Source organism: Marmota flaviventris, chromosome 12, assembly GCF_047511675.1.
Source record: "Marmota flaviventris isolate mMarFla1 chromosome 12, mMarFla1.hap1, whole genome shotgun sequence".
Classification (NCBI taxonomy): domain Eukaryota; kingdom Metazoa; phylum Chordata; class Mammalia; order Rodentia; family Sciuridae; genus Marmota; species Marmota flaviventris.
In genome coordinates, this window is record NC_092509.1 from 52901456 (window position 1) to 52927505 (window position 26050).

The 26050-nt window shown below is 32.5% G+C and overlaps 1 protein-coding gene across 10 annotated transcripts in view; it reads left to right on the plus strand.

Moving 5' to 3' along the window:
• The window catches only part of Sdccag8 (SHH signaling and ciliogenesis regulator SDCCAG8), a 232075-nt gene that overhangs the window by 80073 nt on the left and 125952 nt on the right, over positions 1–26050 (plus strand). The gene's annotated exons all lie outside the window — the stretch shown is intronic.

Below are 26050 nucleotides of genomic sequence, written 5' to 3' on the forward strand. Positions count from 1 at the left end.
ACTACAGGGAGAGGCAGATTTGGTAAAGTAATGCACTTAGATATACTCCCATTATTCAGACAGCTATATCTATTTAACATGCCCATGCATACTTAAAGGAGTGTGAGTTAACTAGAGCCAACAGGCCAAGTCTGGCTTGCTGACTCTTTTTACAAACAGGGTTTTATTAGAACAGCTACATTGTTTACATAGTGCCTATTGCTGCTTTCCTGATAGAACAGCATAGTTAAGGAGATGTGGCAGAGACCATACAGCCCACAAAGCTGGAAACATTTATTATCTAACCCTTTACCCAAAAAAAAGTTTGCTAACCCTTTCTCTGGGTATGGAAATATAACCATTTTTAAAGTTTTCTTTGCCTTACTGGAATGCCAAACTTTGTGTTTGAAGACCTATCAGTCTTAAATTATAACTTGATGGTTTTAGAATGTTTTATAGTACAATGAATGTACCACATCCCTGGTCTCTTAATCATCTAATGGCATTACCAACTCAATGTATCACTATCTGTTATATCATTATCTTATTATGATATGGCTTAATGTGTACATGGTTTTGAAGAAGTTATAAAGTACATTATTATTTTTAACTTATAATTTCATTTTAAAGTTATCAACTTTATTTTTCAAAGATAAGACTGATGATATAGCTTTTCTTACTAGTGTCATATAATAACCTGGAGATGCAGCAATCATTGAGTAGGAAGCACTTAAGTTCAAAATTATCTTCATAGAGTAAGCAAAGAAATATTTAAGAGTAGAGCACCTATACAAATGAAATAGTTCAGAATTTTTTTCCTGGAAAAATTAGGGCCTAAAAGGATTTGAGAATTGCTCATATCTATATCAGTATGATGCAGCATTCTAATACTGACTTCAAGTATGTGATGTAACAACACAGGAATTATTACCTAAATTCAATGGACTTAATTGAACTTTTGGAAAAAGTACCTCTACTTTCTATGGCTCTGTGTAAAGATGAGAGGAAACCCTGAAAGTTCTAAAAGTTAGTCTGATTTAAGGCCAGAGAAATAAAAGGAATAAAAATAAAGAATTATACCCCTTTACTTAGAAAAGATTGAAACATTGCTTCACTGTCTTCAAGGATTTGACAGATTCTTTCAAGATCATCTGATCTTGATCTTCAATACAGAAAGAAGAAGAAGAAAGCAATTTAATCACAGCAACTGGAAACCACAATAGTCAGTCTGAAATAAGCCTTTTCTGACAATGAGAAGATTGACATAGATTGCTGCCACAGTCCATGGGACTTTCTTCCCTGAAATTTTTTATTTTAAATATTAGCAACAGTATGACTTACTTAAAGACCCAGCTATGGACTGCTGATGTCCATTGTCTTCTATTTTATTCTAGAAATATTCTAGCAATAGATCATCCTGTTAAACATGAATAATAGCAGTGTTAGTCTTTTCTACTTGTAACTAGCACCTACAGATTAAAGTAAAATCTTATTCGTTTTCATTCTCTGCTTTGTGTCTGTAAAGCTATATCCTCTCTTCAAAAGGCTGAGATAATGGATGGATTCTCAAGAGCTAGACTTCAGAGACTTATCAGCTATCACCTACAGTCTCACTTCTCTCTCTACAAAATGACTTGGGCATGCCTTTGGCACATGTAATCACTTGGTCCTGGTGATGACAGAGATGCTCTCCAGTGTTCTTCACACCCTCTTTCAGTGCTGTAGGCTTAGCACATTCCTGTCCCTGATCTTCATTCAAATGACAGCAGTTCCCAAGGGCGTGGCTTTCCCAGACCAATATTCTAGACACTGGGACAGGGTGGAGAGTAATAACTAAAAGACCAGGTCCTGCCCTTAGGGAGTTTATATTCTAGTTGAGGAGTCAGAATACACATTTGAACATGTCTTGAGAATACTTGCAAAACAGCATATCGACAAGTGCAAATTAATGTAGTGTGAACTTCATGCTGGATACAGCCCATGATAGGGAGAATCTGGTTCCATGTGTGATGCAATAAAGCTCTTTTTTTTTATAGCATTTTCTCTAAGTATGCCCTGAAGCATTGTTAAACATACTTATATAAATTTGTGTTCTTATCACAGCCTAACCAAGAAATCTAAGAAATTTCTTCAGCTTGGTGTATGTCTAATAAGTCAGTTTCTTTTGTTCCTGTCCTGGGCAATGCTTGAGTGACAAAACAGAATTTATTGGATTATGAAAATAGTTTTAAATAACTCTACTTAACAAAAGTCTTAAATTATTGAACTTGTTATTTTTCTTAAACATCATGCCAAGTCAGTTTCTTCCATTTTAAGTCATCATTGTGTTGATAAAATCACAAAATTTAACAGTAAAAAAGTGAGTTTGATATATTATTTTTAATGCAAGGGAATAGTTCCAAATCAATCCAGTGAATGATTCAAAATTGGAGATTCTTGGGGCATCTAGCATTTAATACTTGTTAATGATTTGAGCAGTTTTTTTTGGTGGTAGTATACATATATATTCATAGAAACATTATGTATAAGTTCATATGCTCAAAAAAGAGACTGCTAATTTTTACTTGTAATTGGATTTTCTAGGAAAGATGACAATTCTATTCCCCATAATAATTTATTTTTTAAAAATGGAATAGATAAGAAGAAACAATATATCTTAAAATATCAACTTATGTCTATTTAGAGGATACAGGCACAAATAGGAAACAAAATATACCCTTTTAGAAATAATATGCTTATGGAATAAATACTTGGAAATGTTTGCCTTTGTATAGGAATATAAAACTGTGAACTCTCAGAATATTTTTGTATTTTAAGGAACATAAGGTTCTATTGCTGTTCCTAAATAAATGTAATTTTTACTGTGCTTTCAATTTCAATGGATGATAAATTTTTCAGTCTTTTAAAAAAAATCACATGCTTACTTTGACTTATCAGGCTATCCTTCCAATCTTATAGGTACCAACTCTTCAATTCTGATAGCTATCAGGTGGCAAAAGTTCTTTGAAGGTGTCCATGCAGCTCAGAACTAAGAGGCACTAGAAATAGGACAGCTACATCTGCTTTTCGTATAGCCCAGAAATATTAGTACCAATATCCAGTGTTAATATTTCTAATTATTACATGTGTACATAGTTTAAAACAATGTTTATTGTATAAACATAAACACATTACAGAAGGCAATAATTTTATCATGCAATAAAGCAAATTGTTTTCATCTTTCTCTTTTACCTTCCACTTTTTGTACATATGCATATGTAATATTTGCAAGTAGTAAATACAGCCTAGGTATAATTTTGGCTTTTCCTTTTTTAGCTTATAATATTATTTTAAGCATTTTTCTATATTGCTTCTTACTCTTCATAGTGATCATTTTAATATGGTCATTTATGTGTACTTTTAAAGGAAAGTTATAATAGGTGAAATTTTGAAGAAAACAATATTATAAATTTTGAAACAATATTATAAATTTTGCACTAAACTTCACTTGTTGCTTTAATTCAACAACAATATATTATGTGCATTGTGAGGTTTATAATGAATTTCTGTCAGAAGGGAGTACACAACACAGATGTGCAATTAAATACATGTAAAAGGGAAAATAGTAACTATCAGCAAATACAAAAGGGTCTGGAGATTTAGAAGAGGGAAAGATGCTGTCCTATGGGATGGTTATGATGTAGCCCAGGTCATGACATAGCCCAGCATAGCCGGGAGAGGAAGACATTTGTTTAGAAAGCCCAACATGGGAGCTTAAGCAAAGAAATAGGGAACAATGATGAAGGAGGATGCTTTCAAAGAACATTTGTATCTTTCCATTCTTTAATAACTGACTTCAATATCTCAAGTGTCACATCTCTGTTATTTCCTATAGAAAGTGGGTTTCTACAATTCTCAGAATCTCAGTATAATTTGCCTGTTTATAACATACTCCAGGCCTACAGTCAGGCACAAAAGTCTTATTACATTTTGAGAATGTTTGCATCTGTTTTTCATTTCCTTTGTATTATTCTCTGCGTAATGGAGAAAAGGGTTGTTTTGTTTTTGTTCTTTGTTTCTTTTTGTTCCTCAAGGCCTCTTAGGTGCTGAGCAAGCACTGTACCACTAAGCTACACACCTAGGATCCCCTTCCCTTTTCTTCAGAAGGAGTCTTACCTGTGTTGCCTGAGCGAATCCCTAACTCTTGGGCTCAAGTGATTTCCTGCCTCAGCCTCCCAAATAGCTAGGACTATAGGTGCACACCACCACATCTGGTGGAAAATTTTTAAATTTTCAAATTTCAGATAACATTCAGTAAAATATCATTTTATTATGACTGTTAGAGTCAAGTAGGATTAGTTTCCTATACATACAGAATTGACAATTAGATGAAACACAGATTATACTAGATACTTCTTTACCTATGAACCATGGGTCCAAAGACTTGACTTTTCTTTTCTTTCTTTCTTTCTTTTTTTTTTTTCAGAGAGGTGGGGGGTGCTGGTCATCAAATGCAGGACCAGCACATGTCGAACATATATTCTACCACTGAGCTACACCCCCAACCCAAAGACTTGATTTCTTGCTTTGGCTTCACAACTAACTTTCTAGGCATAATTCACAGAGCCTCAGTTTCTTTCCTAGTGATCTGAGAAGCTTAGACAAATGATGGTTAAGGCTTTCTCTAGTTCTGAATTCTTATATTTCTAGAAATAGGAAATATTTTCCAGCCCCTCTTAATTATGAATTAAGTATTAATAAAATCAATAAAATTACATGGAGTCTCAAGTGTCATTTCATGTTTTCCAGTTCTTTGCTCTCACTTTATAAAAATGAGTCTTCTGTAAGATTGTAAGAATGTATTTTTACTGTTGTCAGCAACTGTAGATTGTATTTTCATTATCGTTAATAATGAAACAATAAAATATCTAACTTTTTAAACAATTGAATTTAATTACAGGACAGACAACATTTAATTTTCAATAGGAATTGAAGCCTCATTCTAAATTAAGAATTCAATTCTACTGGAAATATTATAAGTACCAGCAAACTGTCAATGGAATTTGGGGGGTAGGCAGCTTTTGCAAAACTTATGGAATTAATTATTCTTGGCCAGAGTTTCTCATATGTGTGAACTCATGGTTATAGGGAATATATCAGTGGACTTTTATTTTTAAAATGCATCATTAATAGGTATTGCTTTTACTTTCTGTTCTCATTTGTACTCTCATAAATACAGCCATGGAATGAAATTCTGTGACAGTTCTGGACACAAATGAACCAGAATGTAATCATATTACATTTTTTTAATAATCAAAAGAAAAAAAGCAGATTTTAATTTCCTTAGAGATTTGTCATATCTCAGCACATTTCCCTGACCCTCACTGAAATTCAAACACACTGCCATAGACAGAGATTCCAGGTACAGCTCTAGGATGCCCTTGATTATTAATAAATTCCAATGTGTTTAGATTTTCATAGTACTCTTATTAACAGATGGTCAATTTTGTGTTATCCTTTTAGGTATTAGCATCTCTACTTAATTAGATAAGTTAGGTATTTAGGGAAAAGATAAGAAAGCTGCAAGGTCTTTATTTCTGGCCTGCCTTCTTCCATCCCTGAGAATTTCTGGAGCTCCCTATGAAGAATGGAAAGCTCTTCTTTGTGTGGTATCTGTCCACTTACAACTGAATTTCTATCATCTCTCTCTCCATGATAAGTCATGCAAATAGTAGCATTAGCCATCTTCATAAGTCAAGCTGTGATTGGAAGTTCCTGTTAACATACCAGGGAATGCTCATATCTTTTTAAAGAGAATAGCAGTCAAGGGGAAGAGGAAGGTAAAAATAAACTTTTAGGGAGACTGTAAGAAGATGGAGGAGAAAGAATTGTTCCACTTGAAAAGATTGTCCCCTCATTGCAAATGCTGTCTTTTCTGTTAGACTCTTCTTCAGCTTGTCAGATTTTTCTGCATAGAAATTTGAATTTACTCAAATCGAGAGGCAATTGTCATTTCTTTGTATTAGAAGAAACTTTAGAGTGTTTTTTCAACTTATCTTTCCACCTAAATTTATGTAGAATAAGAGCTGTCAGATGTGTATAGTGATTTAAGCCATACAAGTGTTTATAACAAGAACCAGATATGTTTTAGCCTAAAAAATGAGTCAAGTGTTTCATCAGCTATCCTTTACTATAGTATGTACCTGAAATAATGAGCTTATACAGAGAAAGGGTTAATTGTGACTCAATAGTTTTAGAGGCTTCCATCCATGATTGGTTGTTCCCACTGGTTTAGGCCTATAGCAAAGCAGCACATCATGGTGGAAGCACATGGCAGGAAAAAAAAAAAATCACACACCTCATGTCAGGAAGAGAAAAAGAAGGAGACAATAGGGTCCCAATATCCCCTTCAAGGACACACCCCTAGTGACCAGAAGACCTCTCATCAAGCCCTACATCTTAAAAGTTCCACCACCTCTCAATAACACCACATTGGAGACTAAGCCTTTAACATATGGGCTTTGGGGGAATACTTAAGATCCAAATTATAGCATTAAGACAAACTAATGGATAGATAAAATATCTAAATCTATACTTTAAAATCTACATGTGAATACATACCTTTTTATATCTTACTAATCTGTAACCAAAAAGTATGATTGTTCTTGGGCAGAGACTAAAGTTTGAAGTGTTTAAATGCTGAGTTTGAAATACCTTAGTCTTACTTCAACAGCTAAGAAGAGCAAGAAGGAACCCATAATTGCCTAGCTATAAAATCAAGAAGAGAATAGTAGAGGAAAAGGAAAATAGTAGGGAGGAGAAAATGGGAAAGATTTTAGAAGAAGGCATTATAAAAATATTTACACTAAGAAAAATTGGAGTTATGCTTCTACATATGCTTCTTCAAAATCGACTATAACTCAGAAGAAGCAACCATGACCATGGATCCATCAGCATAATCCATCAGTATTTTCAGAAGGGTAACTCAACAATAGACTTCTTTTTTAAAATTTATTTTTATTATTTTTTAGTTGTAGATGAATACAATACCTTTATTTTATTTAATTTTTTATATGGTGTTAAGGATCAAAACCAGTGCCTTATACATGCAAGCAAGTGCTCTACCACTGAGCTACTAGCCCAGCCCAACAATAGGCTTTTTAAAAATATGATTGATATAACCCCTTCTCTCCTACAACTATTGTTGGTAGCTTGGAGTTTTTTAGGAGATGTATTTTAGCTACAGCAATAAAATCTATGAGGTTGGTTGGAGATGTATCTCAGTGGCAGACCATTTGTCTAAAATGTGAGAGGCCCTGAGGTTTGATCCCCAGAACTGCAAAAATAATTTTTTTAAAGAAGGCAACTTATATTTTTAGTCTCTCCTATTTCAATGGCCATGTGTAAAGGATTGAAGAGACAGTGTCAGAAAATAAAGAATGATGCCTTGATGTAAAAGAGCCAAAAAGACTAATCACTTAGTTCACTTCCTCATTTTATAGATGATTCAACTGTGGGTAAGCTGAGGATAATTATCTTATTTCTATGCATTCATCTATTTAAATAGTAGACATTGATAATATTTTATGTCACATATAAATAAGCACAAGGACTGCAATGAGAAATAAAATACATTTATTGGCCAGGTGCAGTGACACACGCCTGTAATCCTTGCAGCTCGGGAGGCTGAGGCAGGAGGATTGTGAGTTCAAAGCCAGCCTCAGCAACAGCATGGTGAGATCCTGTCTCTAAATAGATTACAACACAAGGCTGGGGATGTGGCTTAGTGGTTGAGTGCCCCTAAGTTTAATCCCTGGTGCCCCATCCCCAAGTTTATTTATTTATTTTTTTCTCACAACTCTTATAAACTGGTGAGGAGGTTAAATGCAATGATGGCTAAGTGGAGAGGGTGGCCTCCTCTAGTAGGAGAGGGGTCAAAAAGATTCTACATATTTGTAGTCAATTGATTTTTCAACAAGGATAATAAGAAAACTCAATAAGGAAAGTATAGTCTTTTCAATAAATGGCACTGGGAAAACTGAATACCCACTAAAAATGAAGTTAGGAGAGCTGCAGATATATCTCAATGACAGAGTATGTGCTTAACCCTTGATTCAATCGTCAGCACCAAAGAAAAAAAGCAAAAGAAAAAAAGAATGAAGTTGGATTCCCCACCTCATTTTATATATAAAAATTAACTCAAAACTAATGGAAAGATAAGTATAAGTGTTAAACTTAAAAGACTCATAGCAAATACATAGCTATTACTCTTTGTCACCTTGGGTTAGCAATGGTTTCTTATATATAACATCGAAAGCCCAATACCCAAAATAGAAAATAAACTGATCATTACCCCTACACTTCTAAGGTTCAAAGGACACTATCAAGACAATGAAAAGACAATCCACAGGATGGGAGAAAGTTTTTGTAAATCATGTATCTGATAAGGAACTTGTATCAGGATATATAAAATAAATAAACAATTTAGTAATAAAAGACAACCCAATTTTAGGGCTGGGGTTATGGCTCTCTGGTAGAGCACTTGCCTAGTTTATGTGAGGCACTGGGTTCATCCTCATCACCACATAAATAAATAAAATAAAGGCATGGTGTCCATATGCAACTAAAAAAAAAATTTTAAGACAACCCAATTTTAAAACAAGCAAATAATCAACATTTCTTCAAGAAGATATATAGATAGTGAATAAACACATGAAAACATGCTCAATATCATAAGCTATCAGAGAAATATATACCAAAACCAAAATGAGATGCCACTTCATACCTCCTAGGATAGCTGTAATCCAAAAGAGACTAATAATTGTTGAAAAGGATGTAGAGAAGTCAGAACTCTCAAGTGCTGCTGGTAGGATTGTAAAGTAGGGAAGGTGCTTTGGAAAACAGTCTGGCAATAAATGTTCAACATAGAGTAATCCTGTGACCCAGTAATTCCACTCCTAAGTATATACCCAAGAGAAATGAAAGCTGAGGGGATTAATGTCAAATTAGAGTGACTGCTAATGGTGCAGTGTTTCTTTTGGGATGATAAAATGTTCCAGAATTGGTTGTTGTAATGTTTGCCCAACTTTGTGAATTAAAAAAATGCATTCAATTGTCTACTTTTGTTGTATAAATTCTATGGTATTGAATTATATCAATAAGGCTGCTATTTTATAAAAAAATATTTCATTAGAAAAAATGTTGTATAATAAAAGTCACATATTAACCTAGTATGGAGAAGCAGAGAAGGTGGGAAGGGAAGGCCACTTGGGCAAAAGAGTGACTAGGAAAAGGCACTGTCATCTCTCCAACAGTGAGGTGGGGAAAAGGAGGTAACAGCAGATGAATATGGAAAGATGGAGGTCCAGAAAATTGAAAATACTTGCCAGAAGTGGCTGTAAAGTATTTAAAATCAGGGTCTGTATCTTATGCAGAAGGCCAATATTGTACCTCATGAAATCTTCACGGATTATTAGACTAGTGCCTTCAAGTAATGACTCAAACATAATTTCTATGAGCTTAGTACTCTCTTCCCTAGTACTCTCCTCTTCATGTTTCATATTTCTCCCTAACTCATTTACTTGGCTAATCATCTGTCTTACCCCATCACAATATTAGCTTCATGAAGGTTTATCCTCTTCAGTCAATTCTTGACATGTTAATAAAAGCAAAATGTGAATTAAATCATATTGTTAGTCCACTAAACAACTTGCAGTGGCTTCTCATTTGCATTTAGAAACATAAATTCAAACTTTTTTTCATAGTTTATAAGGTCAGACATAATCTGACCATTGCTGTCTTTCTATCCGCATCTCACCCATCTTCCTCTGTCTCTATTCACTGGCACCTGAATGTTTTTTTCCTTTAGCTTCTAGACCTGCCAAAGCCTTTGGACAAACATCTACTTTATATGTTCTCCCACTCTTCCTTTATCTAACAAGCTCTTGCTCTTTGAGTTCCATTTAAAAGTCTCTACTTCTGTACTACCGATACATATTTTACCTGTTATTCTCTCATAGTACTTTGTTTCCTTCCTTTATTGAACTAATTATTAATTTTTATTTAATTATTTGTTTGCTAAAAAAAAATCTCATCTCTTCTATTGGAATATAAATTGATGGCAAAGAATCTTACTTATTATTCACTTGTATATTCCTTACTTCAGTGCCTAGCATGCAATTAGGGTCAAAGTAATTGAATGGATGGATAGGCGGTAAGTGGCCAAGAGTTCAGGACCCCAAAGTGGATTGTCTAAAGTAAAATTCTCATTTTACTACCTACTCTCTGGTGAGCTTGTATAAGCTACTTAATATGTCTATTTTCTTCTCTATAAAATGAAGATAAATGTAATTCCTATTTGTAGGATTTTGTAAAATTTAAAGTAATATATGTTAACCTCATAGAACTATGCATGGTATATAATAATTGCTCAACAAGTATTAAGAATTGCCATTTTACTAATGTTGTTAGGATTCTTAATCATAATCTCTTTCTTTATCTCTCTAGCTATGTTTCATTTTATCTAGTTCCTTTCTCAAATCACAATGATAACTAAATATGATACTTTGGGTATGGCTTGACCAGTATAAGAAAGTGCAGCTATCAGTGAAGCTCACATTAATCTCATTTCAGAGCCAGATATTGCCTGGATTTCATGTTTATTAGACACATAATCATTGTTATGTGCTAACACATCAGAGTTCTCACTGTGAACTTTACTGTACATAAATTCAGTTAAAACCCCTAATTCACATATCTGGTGCCCTACGATTGGGTAGTAAGTACAGTCATTTGTATTTACCTCTCTAAAACTTGCTCATTTTAGTTAGGTCTGTTATATCAGCTTAACCAAACCCTTTTGGATCCTGTTTTAGATATGTCACCATAGTAAAATTACTCCTCACAGGTTTATATCATAGGCAAATTTGTTCAGCATATCCATGATGTCCTGTTTAGACAGGACAAGTTTAAAGCAGTTTAAACAATATATAACATGAAGAACAGGGCAGAGTCCTGTGATCTATAGCTAAAGATGTCATATAGCTTAATGTGTTCTAATCTCTCCTATATATGATTTGTTTTAACTAATATTTAAGAACCAATATATTTGCTCTCCTGTTTAAAAGCCAGGCTTTTTGCCTTCTTCAAAATAGTATTAGTCAAATCAAAAAACATTTTTTAAACCTAGTATGTATAATTAGTGTGCTTAGGTACTATTGAGCCACATGACAGATTACATTGATGGCAGACAATACATAAATTAGGTATTATGGTTGAATATGTGGTCAATAAATTGAATGAATGAATTTATTCCTTTATGGAGGCAATTAATTTAAAAGAACTGTGCTCAAAATATTAACTAAAGCATCTACTTCACATTTGGGAGCCACTTGCTAAAATTAGCTAGAAAATATAGGTTATTTTTGAGTTAAGACCAAGTACAATAAATTCTTAAGTTCCTCAAATAGAATTTTACAGAAATATTTATATAACCCACAGCTAAAGTGAATTTTCTAAAAACTCCCCATAAGGTGAGATCACGTACACCATGTTTCAGTACAGAAGGATTTTTTTTTCAATCAGTTATGTCTCTATAAATAAACCGAGTTTTGTTGTTAAAAGTTGCTAGTGCCTCTTCACATAAGAACATCTCATTAATTTTGGTGAAAACCTTCTAACAAAATAAGGTTAAATTGTCTAGTTTTCCAGTGGAAGAAGATTCATTTGTGTCACCAGCAAGCAGAGCAACAGCTAAAAGGTAAGTTGAACACAGACATGCTGTTTAGATGGTCAGAACAGTCTGCTTCCAAGAAATAGCGTTCAGGTTAAAGCCTGTGGATTTGAGTGTTTTAGATATGCATTCAGTAATACTCTGCCTCTACTACTCTTTTTAAGTTTTTAGAGCCAGAGCATTGACATTGATGCTATCTGTAATCAAGTACACCAAGGAGTAACAGAAACTTGGTAGGTGGAAAGGGAGGTGAACTCAGGTCCAGTATATCTGTATAGGGAAGAGGAGGTGTTGCATTCCATTGTCTGTACTGTTAAGTGACCCCAGTACATAAAAGGGGTTTCCATTACTCAGCTGTATGAAGTTGATTTAGTGAAAAATCAAAATGTGGCTTTCTATAAAATAAATCATTCAGTTTAAAGTGAAAGACTGAGAAATCGTCAAGGAGGTTTCTTGTTTGGGGAGAAGAGAAACATTTTATTTTGCCCCAGCACTAGCACCAAACAGTAATATTAATAAAAATAAAACCCAAGAAAAATTTTGATTAAGAAATCATATGCCTTATGAAACTTTTTTAAAAACTAAAAGGAGGCTGAATCTTAAATTTGACTCTTAAATCAGATTGGAAGTGATTGACAGAATTTATCCAAGAGAATACACAGAGCAAAAAGAAAAAAGTTGTTGTTGAATAACACTTGTCAAAAGAGAAACAGATGATGTGTTTTCTTTATTGCATTTAAAAATTAATTATTGCCAATAGAAATTTGTTTATGCTTGCAATTGAGCATTGTGATATGACTTTAATTCACATCTGAAGAAAAATGAGTACGAACAAAGAGTTAGAGCTTGGGTTTTAGTTCAATTGAGTGGACTTGACTTTAGTAAGTAGTTTAATCTCCCTGAATCCCAGAGTTCTCATCAGTAAATAAGAGGATATATTAAGCAGATGACTGAGTGTGATCTGTCCCTAAGTGTGATTTATTCCTTTCCCTTTTTTTTCACCTTTTCCCTTCCCTTCCTTCCCTTTTCCTTTCTTTCTTTTAGTGGTGTTAGGGATCAAACTCAAGGCCATGTGCATACTAGGCAATGTATGGTTTATTGCTAAAGGCCTGCATTTTTATTTAACAAACAAACTCTTGATGTAAATAGGGGAGTTCATTCCCAAATGTTTTAGAACCTTTTTAGTAGAAGCACACTTTATAAAAAAATATAACCACACAATATTTCAGGAAGAGGTATTTTGTCATATTAAAAAAAATATATATAAAAGTCTTGAAAGTTAGGTAAGTTAGGTACAATGCAACCCCAATGTTTTGATGTTTCCTAGTATATTATCTTTAGGAATAAGACTATTTAACTAATTATTTTTCAGACAATTCCTACAAAAGTGACACTGGGTTACTGATGAATAAAACTCTTAGGAGTTTGAATCTGTAGTAACAGAAATGCTATAAAAATTTATGCATTATCTAGGAGATAATATAGGTTTGCCAGAAAAGCCTGTTTTTCTGGTTAAGAGTAAATTGGCTGATTTTTTAATAACTTTTAATAGCTGATACCATAACTGAAAACTATGGTTACTATTGAAATGATGGATTTTTTTTTTTTAGCTTTCTTTACAAATTGTGATTTTTGTAGTTGTCAGTACTTTTATAACAGCACTTAAATTTTTTTGATTTTGAAAGCATTCCTAAATATTACATTGATATAAATATAATCATAGTATCTGAGAGAATATTGCATTTGAAGCATAAATGAAAAATATAGGAAAGTGTTGAAATTCCACATTACAGTAATCTTTAGGCTGTTATTCATTTGAGGTAATAGTGTATCAATTTGAACAATTTTTTTTCAAAGACTATTTGATTTAGAATTATGAAAAGTATTCTTGTTATCCTTTAAACTTTTTCATCTCTTAATGAGAAACAATAAAATTTATAATAAAAAAAGATTTTTCAGAGCTGGAAATAAATAATAAACTTTATATGTTTACATTTTCTTATAAAGTTTTCCTATGGAAAAATCTGATATGACATCAGAAGAGCAATATTTTTAACTTATTTATTTTGATTTTGTGGATAGTTAAAGTATCTTATTTGAGATGCCTATTTTTCTCTTGTTTATTAAATTGTTTTAGTGTGGTTTTTATATTTACTCTTATTTTTCACATTTAGTTTTATTTCTACACATGGGGATGCTGCAGTAGCAACACCGTAATTAGTAGTAATCGATGTGAACAAAGTTAATTTTTATTTTAATGTAGTAGCAGTTGAAATATTCTATTGGAAAACATTAATATTTTCAATTGAATTATTCTACTGAAAAGTACTGATAGCTTTAATATAAAGATATAAAATAAATAAATCCCAAAATATAGTAATATCATGTAAAACTGATGGCTTGGTTTAATTTAACATGAATCCTAGAGGCTTAATATTAATTGTCTTAAAAGACAATTTCCACTCTAAATTTTTACAAGAACTAAACTGGTGGCAATGATTTCTGTTATTTATTATAGTCTAGATGATTAAAAGTTTGAGGGGGGAATGATATGATATATTGCATCTATATTATATCTGCTTTTATATCAAAATAATAGGGAATCAGTTTATATTTTAATAACAATGTAACACAGTGAGAAGGGTGAAACAAATTGATTATTGTACATATATTTGTATATAAATGTGTGTATGCATGTAAATCGATATGTATGCGTGCATATGTATATATTGACTATTTGGAATGTGTGCATATATGTGTGTGTCTATAAAATGCACATAGTAGGCATACAGCATGTATGCAAAAACATTTGTTGTGTTTAACTGAGGGCTTGGGAAGGAAATTTTTTCCTTAAGAGAAGGAATTTTTAAGGAAATAAATTAATAGTTTGCTTTCCTAAATTGGAATCATTATATATTTGCATTGGATGATTTTCTCAGTTGACGATAAAACTTGTTTCATATGGTGACAAAAGTCAACAACTGAAATGGAATTCCCTTTATGACTCTGTGATATGTTTCCTGATTTGGAGGTAACTATGCATTGCTTTTCTTTAGTAACTTTTATCAACCACCTTTTGTACTTATTAGATTGTTCCTCTTATGAGAGAAAAAAAGAATATAAAACAATGTTTTAACCTTTGAAAACACAGTTCTTTTTAGATGGGGATGCCCCACCAGAAAACAGAATTTCCTATTTCTATTATAGTTCATTTTAAGAGAAACCACTCCAGATTTACTTTTCTTTCTAGTGTAGATACTGTAGCAAAGTTATGTAACCTTTTGTTTTGTTTTGTTTTTAAACAGGACATAAATTTAAAGTTGCTATTAAAAAAAAAAAGAATTGTGTTAATGTGTTAGCAAACACAAAGCTACCTTTGCATCAGTGACTTTCACATTGCAAACAGTGGGGTTGTCTTTACTAGCCACCCCCTGCTGCCTCTCTGCCAAAGGATTATGGCTGGCCCATTCCCAGGGAAAAGTGGGAGGAGTCACAGTTTCTTCTTGGCTCATTTTTTTAAACTAATGTTCCAAAGGTTACAATTATATAGCATAAGTTAATTTAAATATATTGCATATGGTTCATTTATGCACATATGACAAATTATGTATAATATATATTTTAACATCTGTATATTTAGATGTTATGTATAAGTATATGTATGTAAAATTAATTTTATATATTAGCGTTTTAAGTAGAAAAGGGTTTCTCCTTTTATTAAATTGGAATGTTGAGTACATTTCCAACATAAATTTCCTACTAGAAAGTGGGAACCCAGATTGTTATTTGTTTTGAGCCTTGCTTTGTTTTAAGTTGTAACATCGAGAGTTCCTTTATATGTACACCAAGCAAAGGAATTGTATTAATATCTTTTTAGTTGTATCTTCTACACAAACATAAAAACTACCATATTTAAATATTTCAATATAGTATTAAAAATATAAAATACTATATTTTATGGCATGCAAAGAAGATTAGATTCCACAGGATTACCAGCTTTGTCAAATAAGTACCTGCCAGATATCCAAAGTACTTTGAGTTTATTGATTCCATTAACATGGTTCTTGTGACATAGTTATGAACAAAATGTAGAAATGTTCTCTTGGACGGTAGTTCAATAGGTGGATTTGTAAGTGATTGAGCAACATGCCCAAGACATATTTACTTGTAGAATGTTAATATTTACTTATAGTAGTCCTCCAGTAATCAGGTGTCAGCAATGCACTCAACTTGCAGCTGGGGGTTGGGGGTGTTAGGAAGCTGTTATCTTTGCCATTTAGCAGACTCTTGACCTTTATAGAGACAAATACCAAGATTTTCACAAGCATTAAAAAAGCAATTCATTCTTCCCATTAAATGTAGTGAAGAAAAACTGATCCCTTTAACCTCTAGGATGTTTATAAATGTAGAACAAAAATTATTGGTGAGGCTGTTGAGATAATTCCTACTACTAAAATAAACTGTATATTTCATTATAGTAGAGTTTCATCTCAGGAGCTTCTAAATTCAGCTTGAAAAGTAAATATTCTATATGATCAAAATAATTATAAAAATCTCATAAATTGCTCATAATTTAATAGTCTCAATGGATTTCCATGGGTTGATCTTTTTCTGTATTTGGTGCCATGAATTCCTGCCACATTAGAGTATTCATACAGTCTCAAATTTTTAATTCACATAGCTTTACTTCTATGGTTGGGATATATTGCTTTTTTTTTAAGAGAGAGAGAGAGAGAGAGAGAGAGAGAGAGAGAGAGAGAGAGAGAATTTTTTTAATATTTATTTTCTAGCTATTGGTGGACACAACACACAACATCTTTGTTTATATGTGGTGCTGAGGATCGAACCCTGGCTGCACGCATGCCAGGCGAGCACGCTACCGCTTGAGCCTCATCCCCAGCCCCTATATTGCTTTTTATTTAGACTGTAATCATATAAACAAGTTGGCTTATATTTAGGGATCCTTTGGTATAAAAAAATTATACCTGCTTCTTAAATGAAGTTATGTATGGTTTTGTAGAATGTTCCTCCCATGAGAAGTATGCATGTATTGTGGAATCTACTAACCAAGGGCTTAGTAGATTCACATCCCAGTTAAAACCCACTAACTAAGTTGAATAATGAACAAAGTCACCTAATCTTTCATTTCCCTTTTACTATTACTCACTATTACTCCAGTATTCCTATAGTAGTAACATTAATTAGGAACCATCTGAATCTAGAATTTGAACCAAGGCAATATCTATTCTCAGATAATTCTAAAACTCCACATTGTTGATAGTTGATAAATGGTATGATCAACAATTAGGAGATTTATAAATTAGACTCCTTTATTATTTTAAGAATTTTCCATTCATTTCAACATTGTCTTCTTTAATGTCAATTTTAATCCACAATTTTGGGTCACCCTTATCCATTTTAATCCAGTTATCCTCATCACTTTTAGCCATGTTCATAATACCTTATCAATTCTTTTGCAGTGCATCATTTGAAAACTTTATCACTTTTTTTCTTTTATAGTTTTTCAACAATCACATCTCATTTAAGCTTTTAGCTCACCTAGGGTTATGTTAATGTTCCTTTACATTGCCAACAATACTAAAACATCAACAGACAAAAAAGGTCAAGATTGCTGAATCTGTGGTGTTTACAGTGTAAGTGTCTAAGCATCCAATGCCTGGAATATTGTTCATATTTTCCCCTTTTGGTTATAATAGAATTAAGGTCACCTCAGGGCACCTCTTTTTTTAAAGAAAAAAACCATGAAATTTATGAATGGCCTGATATTTTATCTGTGATAAAAACTTACATTCACAAGAATACCAAGCAAGCACTTTATCTGCCTGTAGCATGCATAAAGCATGCATTGAACCAGTCCAAATGAGTAGAACTATCATCTGAACATGTAAACTGACCACAGAGCTGCACTCATTCTTATTTTTTGCCACTGAATCCCCCAGTATGACAGAACAGTGCTGTACACTTGGCTGAATCAAAAAGTCTGCCATATTGTAACAATATAAAATCAACTTCATATCAAATGTCTTCAATTCTTCTCTAGACACAGTTTTAGAAAGGCATTGTTTTCCTACAATAGTCCCATCTCATCTGTTTTGAACATGTGTTTTGACTGAGAGCTACTTTAACTATGAGTAAGTGCTTTTGATTTTAAGAGATCAGTTAATGCTACTTCTTTTAACATTATGCAAAGAAAACTATTTTTTAAAATTCTTCAAAATGTATTTCCTCAGAGTATAGGTTGATTCAGTAGTTCTATTGGAAGCAATTAAAAAACTGCAGATTTTCACAAAAATGTAACATATTTGGGAAGACTAAAAGGTCAAGTTCCATGTTGACTCATGTTGGTATGGAGTCATGATATAAAAGATGTTGACTGTGAGACCTGAGGCTGACCTCCGGGATTTCTTCAAGTCACTAACCCTAAAGTATCATGGAGAAATGCTTCTTCAAAGTGAACCATGACCAGTGCTTTGCAATTGAAATCCTTGTGTTAAGTAGCACAATATTTGATCCAGACCATCTGAGTTATATTATTTCCCTATATCTCTATGTTATTTTGTGTCTTCTATCTATGGCAAATTGTAGACCACAACGTTTTAGAAAGCAGATGTCATGTCATTTCCTCTTTATTTTCTATTATATCAGTTTTGTTTAGGGAGAGAATATGGTATTGTGGAAGGATTATGGGACTTAAAATCAGCCTAACCCAGTTTTGAATCCCAGCTCTGACACTGTATAATCTTATATAAGTTACTTAACATCTGTGAGCTTCAGTTTTCTCATCTGTAAAACAGAAATAGGATCCTTATTTTTACAAGATTGTCATGAACACAAAATGAGATTTTAAAATACAGAATTCAAGACAGTGCCTGGAATGTAGTTAAGTACTCAAAAATGATAGCCGATATCATTGTGTCTCCTAGGCCCACAATAAAAACATATTAAATCAGTGTTGTATGCCATCAACAATGATAACTGTGAAAAAGATTTCTAGAATGTTTATCTGCATCCTCCTCCATCTGCTACAGTTAGAGAGGATAATCGCTTTTGGTGATTTCTAAAATGACTACTACTTACAGTATTCTCCCCTGCTTCTACATTGGCCAAGAGTCCAGTTTGAAAAGTCTTAGAAATAATTTTTTATAAGTTATACCAGTGATATCCAATAAGATTTTCTGTGATGATTAAAATAATTTTATACCTCTAATATCCAATATAGTAGCCATGATCATCATATGGCTACTTAAACTATGATTAATGCAACTGAAGAAACATATTCTTTTTTTAATAAGCTGAAATGTAAATAGTCACAGGTAGCTAATACATCTCTAGACAAAAAAATGATTTGATAAAAATCAATCTTAACATCTACAAATTAATTAAAGTGGATTTACAACTGGTGGGTTGTAAATTTTCAATGCTTACATTCTTTTTATTCACAGAGGACATGATAGAAACTGTTGTTTCTTTCCCAAATGATAGATTATTATGAATCATTTTTCAGTATCATATCCTACCTTACTTTTAAAAATATATTCTATTAAAATATATTCTATTAAATTCTATTAAAATTGGTTTCTGAGTGATAAATTTACATTATCAGAATTTTTCAGCTTCAAAATCACAAGTTCTTTCTTCTAATCGTGCAAGGACTTTTGGGTTCCAGTCTTCTTAAACTGCCTTAATTTTTTCTTCTATCCTCATTCCCATCTTCTCTCATATAAATAAATCACCCTCTATTAAAATTGGTAAACAATTTTTAAGTCACATAATATTTAGTAGTAGGGATGAATAACTACTCTTGGAGTCTTGTAATTCTTGCTATGCTTCTTTTGCTTTCCAGGCAAAGTTATCCTTTAGATTTAAGGTAATAAATAATTTTTCAAGTGACTTTTACAGTTATTTCTTTGGATATTTATTCCTAGGAAGTAAAGAGAAATGTATAATAGACATTCTCTTAATGAAACTCTTTCTTTCAATTTAGCTTATGTAAAAATACATATATTTTAAATCATACATAGTGCAGAATGCTTTTAAAATTGCAGGATTGTGGAATCAATTTTATAGATTGAAGCCAGAAACTTTTAAAGAAGAAGACTAGAATAAATACAAATAGAAACTATGAGTTCATCTCACATAGTAAGGATCGGTATTGTTTCGTGAATGAAATGCTTGTTGCATTTATACGTGTGTGTGTGTGTCTCTGAATAGTGATGCAAAATTGATTTCTTACAACTGAGCTTGGTAAAAAAAAAAAAAATTGAAAGCCATTGCATAATTCATGTTATGGTCTGGTAGAATCAATAAAGATAAAAGATTTGGTTCAAAGCTTGTGTATACTTCTTTGGACAATCATTCAGTGTCTTTGACCTTCAATTTCTTATGTATATAAACAGGGAAACTTATCTTATATATTTCATGTAGTTGTTTCAAAGATCAAATATAATTCCAAGGTGATATGTAAGTTGTAACACTTCTATTGCTTTAAGATCAAAATTTTATATTGACAAAACCCAGTGACTTACATTAGCAATCATTTATACTCACGTTTATGAGCCTGCAAGACAACTGAGATTTGGCGGCTGTGTTTGCCTGCTTTAGGTCTTGGGTCATGGGTTATCTGGGCTATGGTTGAGTTTGGTTCCTTTCCATGTGTATTCTCTCTGTGGTCCAAGCTGAAGAGGCAACAGCTACAAGGCATGTTCCTCTTATAGAGAATTACCAGAATAGGAAAACAAAGCCAAACCATATACACATCTCTGACATCTGCTTACATTTTAGCCATGAAAATTCTATTGGCCAATTGAAATCTTAGGACTAAGCCTAAAGTCATTGCGGGAAAGATACAGAAAGATACTGTATTCTGCCATCAGTGGAAGGGAAATACGAATAAATCCTTAGTGAACAGTAATCCAAACTACCCAAACTGAGTACATCCACACTTTTGTTCACTGCTTAATTTTCAAATATGAAAGTACAGTCAAGAATCATTATGTATTTGAGGAATCATCATGTATTTGAGGAAAGTCTACGACATAATAGAATGCCTAAAATAGACAAACAGGGAAGGAATAAAAGGTATCTTGCTTTGTTTTGACTGTGTTCCCCAAAAGTTTATGTTTTAGACCTTCCTTGATGCAGCAGTACTGGAATGTGGAGTTTAGTGGGAGGTGTTTGGGTGGGGGCTCTTCCCCCATGAAAAGATAAATGCTTTTCTCACATGAATTCTTGCTTTCATGGGACTGGACTAATTATTATAAGAGTGCTTTGATAAAAAAGCAAGTTGCCCCCTGTGTTCTCTCTCTCTTCTTGCACGCCCATTTGTCTTTCCACTTCTCACTATGAGCCCTAACCAGATGCTACTGTCCAATCTTGGATTTCCATCCAGAACCAAGAACCATAATAATCCCCTTATCTTTATAAATTATTTAGTTTTTTGTATACTATTTTAGTAACAGAAAATGAACTAAGACAAACCTGGAGGAAACAGAGTCAACATATGATAAGTAGAAATTTAAAATGCTGTAGATTCTAATAGGGAAGTAAGATATTCTATCCATAAAATAAAAATAGTATGCTATGTAAAAGGATCCGTAAAAACAAGAAATAATAAATGGTAATGAAAAATATCGTATAATTTTCTTCTTAAATTTAATAGACAGTTGGGAAGATGAAGTAAGTGAAGTCTTAGATTCTAAAAGTTAGAATCCAAAGACAAAGAATTGAAAAATGTAAGTAAGTTAGATAATCCATCTAATAAGGCCAACAACTAATATCTAGAGTTATAAAAGAGGAAATATTAATGTTTATGGTATCAAAATTTAACTTTAGAATTGTAATACAAGATACTGTCTTCAAATTAAGGAAAATAAGCCTCTAGATTGACAAGGACCCATTGAAAACAACACATAAAGAATGAAAAAGAGCCTATTCCAGGGTCTAACACAGTAAAATTTTTTAAATCATGGGAAAAAAAGATAACTATGAAAGTTTCTAGGAACAAAAAAAGTATTAGGGATCAGAAAAATATAGTGCTTTTCAATTATAATATTAGAATCTTAAAGACAATGGAGTAGTTTCTTAAAAATCCTGAGTGAACATTAATTCAAATAGAACTTTATACTCAAGCCAGATTATTAAGTTTATCATATAATAACAGCATTTTGAAGCATACAGATATACCCCAAAATGTATTTTTTGCACTCTTTCTTATGAAAGCTATCTTGAAAATGTAGCTCAATCTCCCTCTACCATACATACACACACACATACACACACACACACATAACACTTGACACAAGCCAGAGATCAAAAAAGCTAGACATAAAGCACCAAGGATACATGAGGGATGGTTATAAAGGAACTTATAGTTTATCCTTATTTGATCATTTGAAAAAATATTATTGATACATATTTGGCAATACTGTTTGAATACTTTGGGGGCAAATATCAGTTACCTAGAAAAATAAACTATCAAAAATTTAGACAGTCAGGTATGATGACACATGCTTATAGTCCCAGCTACCTGGGAGACTGAGGGAAGAGAACAGTTGAGGCCAGGATTTTAAGGGCAGCCTAGGCAGCATAGCAAGACCCCTTCTCAAAATAAAACAAAAGACTAGGCAATTAATTTCAGAAATAATATAGGAAAATTAAAGTAATGGTCATCTTAGTAGTGAGCAAATTTTCCATAATCATAATATAAATGAACTACTGACTAATGATTAACCAAAAATTTTATATGGGAGCATAAGTTGGATATGTAGGGTAGCTGGTATAAGAGAACTTAATTGTTCCTTTTTTAAAAAAAATTTTTTTTTTTGAAACAGGGTTTCATTATGTTGTGGCCCAGGCTGGCCTCAAATTCCTAGACTTAAGGGGTCTTCCTGCCTCAACTTTGTAGCTGGGACTACAAGCACATACTAAAATTAACTGTGTCACCTTTAATATAGGAAATTGATGTATAATGTCTAATATTGCAAAATCAAAAAATAGCAATAGAAGCATGTCATTTAAAAATATAAAGAAAAATAACAGTTAATAATGTGCCATTGGAGATTAGGTTTGGAGATAGGTCAAAAGACACTGCTCTTCTTTGCTATGAAAAATTGAGTACTATTTAGCTCATGTTAGGTGAATTACTTTGGTAAGAAAAATTAATCAATAATAAAAATAAAGTCACATATGTCCATTATTAAGAAAAAACTTTCCACAGTGTGGAAGAATATTAACAGTAATCAATCTCCATTTCTTCATGTCCCATTCCTGGTACTCTTCTCCTAACCAATTTTAACAGTTCCTACTTTAAGCTGTTCTGGTGGCTATAGTCTTTTTTTTTTTTTTTTTTGAGGTACTGGGGCTTGAACCCATATCCTGTACATGCTAGGTAAGGGCTTTACCAATAAGCTATGTCTTCAGCCAATCTATTCATGATTTGAAGAATACCTTTTGGTAAGATACAGAGCTATCTGGACCTTCCTTGCCCAGTTGGCAAAAGGATAATGACGTAAAACTGCATTGTAGACATGCAGGTTAATAGTGTACTTTGAGAGTAACATACAGTTGGCCTATGACTGTTGTTGGTCTTTCATTCCTGAGCCACCATATATAGCCAAGGAAACAGCCCTGACCTAGTTGGGTGAGGCAAGGGGTTATCCTGCCAGTGGGAGCATGGCATTTCTGGCAAGAGATTTCTCTTCTAACTGATGGAGTTGGTGCCATGGCAGATTTTCCTGACACAGGGAGTAAGTGTTGAGCCCTGGTCCAGCTGGTTAGATTATTTGTTGGTTTTTGATTATCTGCACCAATAAGCTGTTTTGCTGGCATGGATAATCAGAAGCAGGTAGTAATTTTCCATCTACCTAACAAAAATGCTTTTTGCAGTTTAAAATTATAATAGATAAAGTTTTCTTCATTTTTTACCAAAATAATGCTCTGTAGAGGAAACAAAGGAGAAATTTTATTGAATTAAATCAATGACTTATTAAGGATAGTCAGTTGGGAAGAGCATTTTTTCTACTTATCCTTTTGCCAGTCTTGAAAGATATATTAAATAGGGAGAGAAATCAGTGGTAATAATGATACTAGCTGTCTCATATCTCTTATGTGTTCAGCACTCTGCTAAGTACTCATCATCCCATTCAGTCTTCAGAGCATCTTTGGAGCTTGCTGCAGTTATCACTTTCATTTTCTGCTGAAGAATGTATGATATTTGAGCGACTTGTCTGAGGTCACAGAGCTAAAAAGTGTCAGAACTATGTCTGAGACCTGATTGTGTTGGCTCTTGGACCTATGTTCTTTATCTCTGACTGCATTTCAGTGTATCCTCTGACTTTTTATTAGATGAGAATAAGAAAGCAACTGATTTATACTTAAAACCTAGTTACCACTCTAAGGTATATATGTTACTTTTATTGCACAGTGGTTTCAAAACTTGTTGTATTTATTCTTTTTAAGAAAGCTTGGATTTTATGTTTTATATTTCTATCATTCTTTTTGTATCCTCTCCATTCAAAATTCTGAAGTCATCTTTGGTCTCTTTCTACATTCTGCCTTTCCATTTTTTTCCCCCATAAAATCACCATGTTCTCTTCAAATTTGTGTTTAAAGTCTACTTTTTCTGTCTGGAATATTAGAACTATCTCTTCATGGCCTCCCTTCTACCATTACTTGCCACCTTAAACTGATCATAGATATTGATCCAATTTGTAAGTGCAGCTTTTTTCATATTGCATACCTTTTGTTTTTTTGTGTACTGGAGATTGAAGCCAGGGTCACCTTACCACTGAGCTATACCCCTACATCCTTTTTATTTTTTTATTTTGATACAATGGCTTCCTAAGTTGCTGAGTCTGTCCTTGTACTTGTGATCTTCCTGCCTCAGCCTCCCTAGTCACTGGGATTATGGGTGTGTGCCACTATACCCAGCAGTATTTCCTATTATTTATAAGAAAACTATAGCTCTACTAATCTCTTCTTCAACACCTTTCGTAATATGATGTAAGCTTTCATTCCATGAGTTTTTGTACCCTTACTTTTTCACTTTTCTTGTCCATGCAAATTTATCCCTCATTTGGCATGAATTTTCTTTATAATTCATTTGTCATTGTCTCTATGACTTGTATTTTGATATTTTGTGTATACATGTCTCATTTATCCATGTTAAATCATGTGTATAGAAATTGATACTGAGTTCATCATAGTATTTAGCACAGTTTCTTGTAAATAGAACTGTGTAAAAAAATTAATGATGGACTTCTGAAGTTTTAAAGTCAACATGTGATTCAGATTTTATACTTCTTTGCTTTTGTTAATTCCATTTAGGCAAGTAAAACTTAATAGACTTTTCCATTATGTTTTCATATCTTTAATTATATTTAATTATGAGATTAGAAATGTATTAGTATTAACTTAAATAATTTAAAATATTTTAAAGAAATAAATCAATTTTATTTAGTATTCTGGTCTGAAAGATATAGGAAATCTACCCTGGATGAAAGTGACACATTCATTATTACATAGGTTTTTTAAAAAAAACAATATTTGAGAACTTGTAATAAGTGATTGTTGGTAATGTGTAGTTTTGATGGGGATAAACTGAATACAGTATTACAAATGTAAGAAAAAATATAATGAATTGTTTAGTTTATCTTATATAATATATTATAGTGGGAGATCATTCAGAATAATGAGTAATGACATAAATTTTTTTAAATATATTTAAACAGTAAGTTTAAAATACTCTGCTTAAGCATAATTTTGTTTTCCAAAAGGACATTTTTTGTATGTATCAGAATTACTCCTTGCTCTCTGCTGAACTTGAAAATGTTTCTGCTCTTTTTTTTTTAACTTTGTTTTGTTGTAATACAGACTAAATATTTTTAAATGTTCAGCTCTATTTTCTTTTCCTTAATTTTATAGCTGCTCTGTGATAAATATTTCTACTTAAATTTGTAAATTACTTTAAACTGTGTTCTATTTAAGATATTTCTGCTTGGAAATATTTGAGTTTTAAAGATAATTTATTCATGAAACCAAACAATAAGCTATATAAATTGCCATATATTTATATGTTCATTTAGTAGTCTTAAGAATGTTTGGTTGTGTTTTTAAATGCAAATTTTATTGTAATATTATTTTAGCTCTGAAATCTCATATTCTTGTAAGCCAAAGGTTCTCATGCTGAATTATTTTTTCCAAATAATATTCAGTATCATAATGATGCCTTCTTCTATACTTCATGTTTTCCTAAAAGATACCTAAAATATTTTTATATTTAATTTGTTTTTTATAACATCTAAATGAAACCATCAATCTATCTTTCACAGTAAAAAGTCACTT